Source organism: Megascapheus bottae, chromosome 11, assembly GCF_031878675.1.
Source record: "Megascapheus bottae isolate mThoBot1 chromosome 11, mThoBot2.hap1, whole genome shotgun sequence".
Lineage (NCBI taxonomy): Eukaryota > Metazoa > Chordata > Mammalia > Rodentia > Geomyidae > Megascapheus > Megascapheus bottae.
Window position 1 is genome coordinate 58,012,065 of NC_143519.1, and position 11,427 is coordinate 58,023,491.

Sequence of the window (11,427 nt, forward strand, 5' to 3'; positions counted from 1 at the left end):
ACAAACTGACTGATGCCAAGTGAATACAAGCGTGTGTGTGTGTGTGTGTGTGTGTGTGTGTGTGTGTGTGTGTGTGTGTGTGTTGTCCTGTGACTTGAACTCAGGGCCCAGGCACTGGCCCTGAACTTTGTTTGTTCAAGCCAGTGCTCTACCACTTGAGCCATTGTTCCACTTCTGGCTTTTGGTGTTCAACTGGAAATGAGACTCTCATGGGCTGGCTTTGAACCTCAATACTCAGATCTTAATTTCTTGAGTAGCCAGGATTACAGATGTGAGCCAGAAGCATCTGGCTTGGAATATAGGTTTAAGGAAGAGATCTGTAAGTGGTGAAATACCAAACACACATTTGTAAGCACAAAAATATCAAGAATAAGGAAATGATTCACTGTGGAGAGAGTACAAGAGTTAAAGTCAAAGCTTTAAAGAGTTTAGAAGATGAGTCCAGAGTGTAAACACAGATTAACTTTTAACAAGCACATCGGCAAACTTTCCAATGATGAGAAAGGAAAGGTAACTTTCCCTCTCCTGGCTTTTATTTGATTGCCACCTTTACTCTGCTCCCAGAGGTTCTCTATTAGTTTTTTTTTTTTCTGACTGTGATTTTTTTCTTATTAAAACTAATGATCGGATAATACAGAAAAATGCTTCTGGAAAGTGAATATACCTGTTATCCTGTATGTATGTCTACCTCTCTCCTCCCACTGTACCATAATCAATAATCTGGTTGCCTGTTTGCAAGAGTGTTAGCTTGCAGCCTGAATGGATTGTTTCAGCACCATGGACAGAGACCTCCCTCTTAATAACAGCATCCCAACAGGAGCCATTTGCTCATGTCCGGTTATGTACTATGCATTAGAAAATGTGACAGATATTAAAGCAATAGTAAGTCCTGGTCCTTAAAGGATTTACAGTGGAGAGAGGGAAACAGGCTAGATCCACAAGCTGTACGATGTGTGGTGAGTGTAAGTATGCATAAAGTATTGCTGGGGTGAGGATGGGGTGACTGAAAGCTATAGTGAAACAGTCACATTTGAACTTAAGCTTGATACCTAAGAGTTTTCTGGACCCAGATAGGGAGAAAGGGAAGAATGAACAGAGAACAACTTTAGCTAACCCTGACTACTAAAAGTTCAGTTAAATTTCATTAATTAAACTTAGTAAATTAAAAGAGAATAATATTGAAGGTTCAGCTTCTCTGTCACACTGCTGTATTTCAAATTGTCCACAGTTCACATGACTATTGGCTACCATATTGGGCAATGGAGATATAGAATATTTTCCATCTTTGCACTCATTCTGTTGATCAGTGCTTGACTGGAAGGAGCAATATATGCAAAGACTCAGAGGTCTGCATGCATGTGATGTGTTGAGGATATGGTGACCACGATGGTTGCTGTGGCTAAAGGCAGTGAGTGGGTAGAAGTGACTATGGATGGCATTAGAGATTCTTATAGTTGGGTAGTGAAGGTATTTACGTCATCCTAAGAGAACAAACTCTTCTGTTTAGGCAATAGGGAGTAGGAGTCAATCTAGATTTATAAAGCTAATTGAGGTCACAGATAGAAAGTCTGAATAGAGCACATGCAGAAGGCAGGGAGAAGGTTTTTATTTGCAAAATAAAATTTGGTAAAATGTCTTTTTATACCATGTCAACATACACTTTTCAAGTTCCATAGCACCTAATTAAGTAATACTTTTTTTTTTTTGCCAGTCCTGGGCCTTGAACTCAGGGCCTGAGCACTGTCCTTGGACTTTTCTCAAGGCTCAAGCTCTACCACTTGTATGTGGTACCGAGGTACCAAATCTGGGTCTTCATGCATGCTAGGCAAGCACTCTACCACTAGGCCAAACTCCCAGCCCTCTCACAGACTTTTCTGCCCAGGCTGGCATTGGACCTCAATCTTCAGATCTCAACCTCCTGAGTAAAATAACAGGACTGAGGGACCAGCACCCAGATAAAGTACCATTTAATATTCTACAATAGTGGTTTTGATTACCTAAGGCATTACAAAAAAGAAACAAGGACTGAGCCACTGATAAAAATTCAATCTCACCATTTTTCACAGGTTCCATTGCTGAGACCTAACTCTGTTCTCAGCCTTTCTGCTTGATATTCTATAACTATTGCCTCAGACTAATTAGAATTCATTTGGCTTATTCTAATGGTCTAATTTTATCATTCTGTAATTAAGCTTTTTCTGACAGCATGGTATTTTCCCATAAAAGGAAAATATTTCCTTTCTCATTTTCAGAATCTCTTGAGCAGGACAGGATAAGGTACTTGCATCTGCTTAACTCTACATTTGAGTAATGTTTTTTATTGACCTAAGAAAGTCATTAGTCCAAGGAATAGCTTTCCAAGTATAGAATGTTTGAGGTATTTTTACTTTTAGAAAGAGAGCAGTAAATTAGTCAGTATTGGTTACTTTAATCACCAAGACCCAAAAGGGAAAGGAAAAAGATTTGCTCAGAAATACTATCGTTGATATTATTCTGTATTTGAGAGGTAAAGGTTGGCAATTGCTTACACAGTTCCCAGCATGTGATTGTTCTACATGGCACCAAGGACTACATTTCCCAATCTCCTTTGCAGATAGGACAAACAACAAAGATTAGCCAATGAGATCTAAGTGCAAGTTGTCAGGTAAGATTTCTACAAAAGCTCTCATAAGGAGTTGTACTCAGCTGGAGCGTTCCAGCTTTGGTACTTCTTCCCTCATTTGCAGAAAACAAATTAAGAAACAAGCACATTGACAGGCATTGGTGGCTCATGTCTATAACTCTAGTTAAGATCTGGAAAACCATGGTTCTAAGCTAACCTGGAAAGAAAAGTCAAGGAGACTCCATGTGGCTCAAGTAGAGTGTCAACTAAGCCAGTGTACAAAGCTCTGAGTTCAAACCTCCATACCACCAACATTAAGTAAAGAAAGAAAGAAAAGGAGGAAAAGAAGAAAGAGTAGTGGAGAGAAGGAGGAGGGGAAGGATTTGTTTGCCAGAGCTGAAATCATTTTTGTAGCTGTAGGAAAAGCCAAAAGAATTGCAGAGACTTTCGCCTCAACTTTCTTAAACTAGTAATCCAATAGCAATACTTGCCAAACTCTGTCATCTTTCCATTGTGGTTGAAAACCAAATTCCTAAACAGTTTAATCTATTCTGATTTGGCCTTTGTGTTGCAGTTGGTTTCCATATTCGATGGGTTCCATATCAACCTGGTGGGTTCTGTCTCATAGATTCAGTTAACAGAAGATAAAAATAGTTTAAGTATATTTGCACTAAACATACATATTTTCTCCTTCTTTTGTCATTATTGGCTAACAACTGTTTCCACAGCATTTACATTGTGTTAGGTATTGTAAGTAATGGGGAGATGACTGAAAGTCTGTGCGAATGCTATACCACTCTCAATAAGGGACTTGGATATCTAGAACCAAATCTCTAGATGTTTTTCTTTTGGGTTTTTTGTTGTTATTGTTGTTGTTGTTTCTTCCAGTCCTGGGGCATGAATTTAAGGCCTAGGTGCTAAGGCCTCAGTAGTAGAACACAAGAAGTGGTAGATAAGAAACCTAAGGGACAGCACCCAGGCTCTGAGTTCAAGCCCTAGTACTGGCACATGTGCACGTGCACACACACATACACACACACACACACACACATCTGTGTCTAGGCATGTTCATGTTCTGCTTGATTAAAGGTAGGTAGAAGGTAGGTGCTCTTACAATTAAAGTATGTTCTTCTTCGCTCTTCCATCTTGCTGATGTGTTGGAATGTCAGCATGATGTCTGTGGGATGAGCAGCCATTTTGAACCATGAGGCAGTATACTGTGGAGGGAAGATTAGCAATATAGAAGGAACCTAATCTAACACTATGAATGCCAGCGTATTAACTCCAGATTTAATTTTTATAAGACAACTCTCTGTGTTAAGCCATTGATGCTCTTGGTTGTATATTAAAACAGTAAATCCTTACATGGTAGCTGTTCTGTCATTCTGTTGGTTTGCATCTCTTGTCTGCTGGCTTTTTATTGGCTGTCGCCATTGGGAGGCATTGACAAAAGAATGGGAGGGGGCTTTATTTCTTGTTCCTCTATGCTTTACGGCCTTGCTAAGGCAGGGTTTGTTCCCTGCTCTGCTTTGTAGCTCTTGCCAGGGCCTCTCCTTTCCATCCCCACTTCTTTAGGGGTGTCTAGGGACCCTGTTGTTCCTCTTTTCCCTTTAGTATATAAACAGCAATGGCTTCCCACCATGGCTAATCTCTGGAAAGCTCAGCCATCTCTATGGATTCCTTTACCCGTGCTCATAATACCTCTGTAAACAGTCCTTTTGTGAATTTCCCTTACGTATTTTTGCTTTTAGTTTTGTTCTTATCTCACTTGTAACTTGTAGGTACAACCTAGGAAAACTATACCTTTGTGAGTATGTGAGCATGTGTATGTGTGCCCACGTGTGTGAATACACAGACACTCTTTTGACCATGTCCATACTACGGCTTGAACTCAGCGCCTCCCACTCTGCCTTTTTTGTTCAAGGCTAGGGCTCTGCCACTTGAGCCACACTTCCACTTCCAGCTTTTTCCTGGCTAGCTGGAAATAAAAGTCTAATGAACTTACCTGCTCAGGCTGGCTTTGAACCTTGATCCTCCTATCTTAGCCTCCGGAATATCTGGGATTGCAGGTGTGAGCCACCAGCCCCTGGCCTGCAGCACTTGACCTTTCTATGACCTGGTCCTAGTCTCCAAGAACTCCAGTGTAAAAGAAGGCTAATTCTGCTATTACTGTAGTACAGTTACTTTGTAGAATCAGAAAAGCAACAAGGGAAGGACTTTGAAAGCCAGCTTTTAAAACGTTTTACTTAATGGACTGGGAGTTTGGCCTAGTGGTAGAGAGCTTGCCTAGCAGGCACGAAGATTCAGAGAGTCGCCGCGGTTTCTTGCTTCAACAGTGCTTGAAAGGAACCAGGCTCTTGTCCTGCATCCCGGCCTCCGGCTCAGAGCCCCCAGCCTCCTGCCACCTCTCCATGGCACCCTCCGACCATCTCAGGGCCTCCACCACCAGGAACAGGACTCACAGGCCGCCCGCAGCCACCAGCTCAGCCTGGAGCTCAATGACTTCTCTGGCTACCTGTCCAGGTCTTACTACTGTGACTGAGATGCGGTGGCTTTCTTCACCAGTCTCACGAGGAGAAACTGAGGAAGCTGAGGAACCAGCGCCATGGCTGCTTCTTCCTGTAGGATACCAAGAAACTAGACTGCGTTGGCTGGGAAAGCTGGATGCAAGGAGTGTGCATTGCATTTGGAAAAAAATAGTGTGAATCTGTCACTACTGGAACTGCACAAACTGGCCACTGAAAAGGGTGACCCCACTTATGTGACTTCATTGAGACTCCTTACCTGAATGAGCAGGTGAGATCCATCACAGAATTGAGTGATCCTGTCACCAACTTGCGCAAGATGGCAGTCCCTGTATCAAGCATGACAGAGTGTCTCCTTGACAAGCACACTCTGGGAGAGCTAAGCCTTGGGCTGATCCCCCAAAACCACAGTGACTTCTGGTCACTGAGGCAGTGCATGCATGTTGGGGTTACCATTACCTTTTCTATAAGTTGTACCAGGACATCCTAAGTTCTTTTAATTTGTACCATTCCTTCAAATAAAGAAATTCGGTACATGGGGGCCGGGAGTTTGGCCTAGTGGTAGAGTGCTTGCCTAGCATGCATGAAGACCCGGGTTCGGTTCCTCAGTACCACATACATAGAAAAAAGCTCTTGCCTTGAGAAAAAGTCCAAAGGCAATGCTCAGGTCCTGAGTTCAAACCCCACAACTGGCAAAAAAAAAATTCGGTACAAAAAAAAGAGACATAAGAGGTAAGAGTGTCACAGACTTGTCTGTCTATCATGGTCAAACTGTGATCATCGTTTCTCAGCCTTCAGAGAGGCTAAGATTATACACACGAGCAAGTGACATCCCTTGCTTTTTCCTTAATTAAAAAATGTTTCTTAGTTTAGAAAGATCAGAAATGATGGGCTAGTAATATACATTCTAAGCTTTGAGCTTTTGATTTTTCATTCAATTTGAGGACACAAAAAGACTTCCCTCCTCCCCTTCTTTGTCTCTGTCTGTCTGTCTGTCTGTCTGTCTCTGTCTCTCTATCTCTGCCTCTGTCTCTCTGTCTCTCTCTCTTTGGGCTTGAATAGGATCTGGGTACTGAACTTTTACTTTTATGCTCAAAGCCAGTGCTCTACTATTTAAGCCACAGTTCCACTTCTAGTTTTTTGGTGGTTAATTGGAGATAAGAATGTCACACTAGCCAGACATGGTTGCTCACACCTGTAATCCTAACTACTCAGGCAGCTGGGATCTGAGGATCATAGTTCAAAGCCAGCCTTGGCACTAAAGTTAGACTCTTATCTCCAATTAACCACTAGAAAATGGGAAGAGGTGCTGTGGCTCAAGGGATAGGGTGGTAGCCTTGAGCTGAAGAGCACAGGGACAGGCCCAAGCTCAGAGTCCTAATGTTGTGCCCAGAGGAGGGGTCCCCCCAAAGAAGACCACCGAGTTTATTGCAGGATACAAGCCAGGCAGGGAACTCATCTGCAGGCACTCGGCAGCGAAGCTGGGAAGAGTCATTGATCAGGGTTTACATGGCCTTTTTAAAGGCAAAAATTACACCATCAGGTGGTTGAGTGAGATAAGATTTAGGGAGCTTCCTAGGCTGGTGGAAACTGACAGAAAGTTCTCATGACAGCTGGGTCCCATTCAACTGTCAGAGAGTAGTTTTATGGTTTTCAGAAGTTCCTGTTTGTATTGAAGGGGGTGGGTTTGGGGGGGGTCTCTACACTATGACCAAAAAAAGAAAAGTGTCACAGACCCTGGCTGGGTTAGTTTTGAACTCTGATCATTAACTCTTGATAGCTGGGATTACAAGGGAGAGACATTGGTGCCCAGCACAAAAAATACTTTACATACTGAAAGTTACATAGTAAATTGTTTATGGAGAGTAGAGTTAAGGGATGCTACCAGAGAACAGAATGCAGGTTTTCTTAAGCAAAGATCGGACTCAATACTGCTGTCTATAACTGTAAAGACAACACAGATCAGAGGGTAACTTAGGCCTGTCACCTGCCCACTGTCTTGGATTTTTTCTCTGGCATGAATGGTTTTGTTTTAGTTCCATTATTATATTGAAGGTCATGTGAACCTGGCACAATGAGAGTCTTACTAAAAGATGCCCAAACACTCTCATAATCCTGAAATGTGGTGGTTAAACCCTTGACCAGATAGTCCCAGGGATTAATGAGAGCTGAGCTGTGTGTGTGTGTGTGTGTGTGTGTGTGTGTGTGTGTGTGTGTGTGTGTGTGTGTGTGTTTGGAAAAGAGAAGAAAGGAATTCTTGTTATCGATTGGATCTTGGAGTTATGGAGACTATGTGATCATGTGAAATGGTCTAGTCTGTGAAGTAGACATATCTAGGCTGAGAAACAAATGGGAATTCAGTGCTGACTGAGTCTCAGAACAGCTAGCCCAAACTCCTCCTTCTACACACTAGAAAACACACATCGATGGTCTACACCAGTCGTGGCATCACCACAGGAAAACAAAACTATGGGAGAGGTAGACATGCTTCTCTAGATTTGAGAATCTGATGCTCGTGGACTCCTGGTCCCTCCCACAGGGCTGAGCCCACAGGATAGCTGAGGAATGGAAACTGAGAGTTACCAAAACCCAGAAGGCCAGGACATAAACAAACACCCAATTCCTCAAGCTTATTTAAAGAAACCAATAACACTGGACTCGGGATGATCCAAAGTAAGTTTCACAGATGAGAAAGCATTTGAAGGAAGCCAAGAAAAACCAAGATTTCGGTCAATGAAGGACTGTGTTCTAAACTAAACTCACAAGGCATGGAAAGTCACACAGAATTTGGAAAGCAGCCTGCATGTCAAGTAAGCAAGGTGGATGTGTGGAATTGAAGTGCATAGAAATAGAGAAGCCATTTGAGGCCAGATTAAGCCATTCTGCTATCAGTTGCATCTTGTAGTCTAGGCAGAGATGGAGGACAGTACAGAGCAATCCTGCCATTCATCTGACTAGTAGATTATTTTGTACAGTATCTCTTTAAGGAACATAGAATTTTGGCTCTTTCTTGGATTTTGAGAATTGAGAACTAAGTGAGATAAATTTTCTGGATTTCTTACAAATTGAAGGTGTCAAAGTTTACTCCGTAGTTTTATTATTCTATATCTGTACCCAAATTTATTAGAATTTTTATTCATTCCTTCCTCCCTATGGATATAAGCCTTATTAATTGGATACTTATATCTTTAGACTCAAAAGGGAGATGTGTGTGTGTGTGTGTGTGTGTGTGTGTGTGTGTGCAACCAAGCGTGCATGCATGCATGCTGATACTGGTGCTTGAACTCAGATCTAGACATTGTCCCTTAGTGTTCTTGCCCAAGGATGATACTACTGCATGAGCCACAGCTCCACATTTGGCTTTTTGGTGGTTAACTGGAAATAACATTCTCATAGATTGGCTTTGAACCACAATCCTCAGATCTCAACTTCCAATAGCTAGCATTACTGTCGATGCTGAGCTTCAAAGAGGGATTTTAATCCTTATCTTTTATAGATTGCAGAAATCCCTTTCTACTTCCTCTCTAAGCAGGACTTGTCAATAGTCCTTTCTTCCTACTGGCAATTTTCCTGATTGCTTTTAGCGAAAACCCTATAGTCAAGGCAAAAAGACTGATTCTATTTGGGAACTGTGTGTTAGGAGAAATTAAATGAGTTATGAGAGAAGACAGAAACATCTGTAATGAGCTATGCCACTTGGATACAATTCTTTCTGTATCAGTTTGGTTTACTTCACTCCCCTCTCTGCAAGGTGAGCAGAAATGATCTTGTCCCAGTGCGTAATTACACTCAGACTCAGCTGCAAAATCCCAATGGCAACAGAGCACAGGCATTCTCCACAAATTATTTCTGGGTAATAAAAACGGGACAATAGGGACCAGTTCATTTTATAATTTTTACTGTTCTGTGGATGGTGTTGTCATAATCAGGAAGGACCTTTTAGTTCTGGTTGTTCTCTGAAATTCATAAACCAGCACATCTGAGAGCCAGATCATAAAGCACAAGCTATTTCAGGGGGAACATGCTGGCAATTAAAAGTAGGGCTATTCAAGACACTGGGATAAATTCTCCATCTGGAAGGAGCAGAGAACCTAACTTGCTTAAAAGAGAAAATAAACCGCTTGAAGATTGGATTCAGTTCAAAGCTCAGAACTGTTCAGAACAAGGGCCTGATTTGCCCTGAGCATCTTATATCTGAAGGTAGTTGCTTCCTGCTAGTTCTTGAAGTTTGCTCTATTGTGATGGGAAAGTTGTACTTGATCATCTAATTAATTTGGAGCAAATCTCAGATGGGTTTTTAGAAGCTGCTGCTTCCGACTTCCTGTACAGTTGGGTCCCTGAGCCTGAGCTGCACCCGCCCCCTCCCCAAAGGTCCTGTCTTCATCCTGGGGTTGGGGTGGGAGCTGAGTTGGAAACAACTCTGATGTCCATGCTCAGTCTTTCAAGATTCATTAGCCAAGAGATTCTCTAAGACACAGACATTTTTCTCAGCCATTTGCATCTCATGCTGCAATATGTATGCTCTAGAAGTGTGCTACTCTGTGCCTGGACAATGAAGTCCAAAGGCCAGCCCTACACCTGAAAGCAGCAGGTGCTTATAGATTGTACTGGGAAGAATGGCATAATTGCATTATTTTTATCTGAGGTGTGTCATGTGGAGGGATGCACACTTAGCATGCGTTAAAAAATGCAATGAGGGTCGAGAGTTTGGCCTAGTGGTAGAGTGCTTGCCTAGCATGCACAAAGACCTGGGTTCAATTCCTTGGTACCACATACATAGAAAAAAGCTGGAAGTGGTGCTGAGGCTTAAGTGGTAGAGTTCTGGCCTTGAGAAAGTACAAGGACAGTGCTCAGGCCCTGAGCTCAAGCCTAGGACTGGCAAAAAAAAATACAATGAGAGGGTACAAATAATTTAAGACAGCCATCACCACAGGTGTTTGGGAAATGCGTTCAGAATAAACTATGGCAGGCCAGCAGGTTGATATGAGGCAAAGGACACTGATACATGTGATGGAAAGAAAGGGGGAACTGATTAAAAGGCGGTAGACCTTATTGGTGGAAGATAACACATATCCCATTATGATACTTCTTCCCGTAATGCTGTGAGCTTCTGTTCAAACACTTCTCATATAATGCCCAGGGGGTTTGCTTAACCAAGGAAAATAGTGCCAGCACAAAGTAACCATCAAGAAAGCAGGGCAAACCCAGGAGTGAAGATTTGGGAGGATTCCTGTACTACAAATGGAACCTTCTCCAAGAAGACTCCACTGGGACCATCTTCGAGGCCTCTCCAAACAGAGACTCTCCCTACTTTGGCTGCTTTTCTTTTACTTCCAAATGAATGTGTTCTGCCTTCGTTAAACACTCCATGCTTTTTAAATCTTTAATGGGTGGAGACACAGATCTGTACCCTTAGGTTGGCATCACCAAGGAGCAAGGCTCTCCTTACGAGGGGGATCACGTGCTTTGTGTGACTTCTCATGCACCATTTTTTTTTTACACATAATGACCAGGGGCCCTCAGGCTACCCATTTCTTTTTTTTTTTTTTTTTTTGCCAGTTCTGGGCTTGAGCTCAGGGCCTGAGCACTGTCCTTGGACTTTCTCAAGGCTAGAGCTTTACCACTTGAGCCTCAGCACCACTTCCGGCTTTTTTCTATGTATGTGGTACTGAGGAATCGAACCCGGGTCTTCATGCATGCTAGGCAAGCACTTTAACCACTAGGCCAAACTCCCGGCCCAAGGCTACCCATTTCTGTACTGGGTCTATAGAGATCACACACAGCAATGGCCTACATCAGGGCTCAGGGGAAGCAGTTACCGTCTACAGGGAAATAGAAATCACAGTGAAGAAATTAGAAGTGACTGGTTTAAAAAAAAAACACAAGTACTCACTTCGGCAGCACATATACTAAAATTGGAACGATACAGAGAAGATTAGCATGGTCCCTGTGCTATGATGACACATGAATTCATGAAACATACACTATTTTTAAATCATATTAAGTGAAGGAAGCCAGTCCCAAAGGAACATAGGCTCAATGGTTTCCCTCATTTATCATAATTAATACACATCTAGGACTCTCCTAGCAGATGATTACAATAGTGTAAAACCTAGGTATATAATGTCATATAGGATGAGACTAAATGAAAGGATCTCTAGGATATGGAAACAAGAGCTTTATCTTGTGAGATTGTTGTTCTTAATGCACTATGTTATTTCTCTTCTCTTTTTTGCCCTTTGGTTAATCTCATATTGTTACTGTATCTGGTATACTGTATATAAGTTTATTTATTTGAAA

At 42.2% G+C, this 11,427-nt stretch overlaps 1 non-coding gene across 1 annotated transcript; it reads left to right on the forward strand.

Moving 5' to 3' along the window:
• Positions 1 to 11,012: 11,012 nt before the first annotated feature.
• On the forward strand, positions 11,013 to 11,119 carry LOC150057155 (U6 spliceosomal RNA). The gene has a single exon (XR_016537193.1). It is a non-coding gene; the product is annotated as a U6 spliceosomal RNA (small nuclear RNA).
• Positions 11,120 to 11,427: the final 308 nt, after the last annotated feature.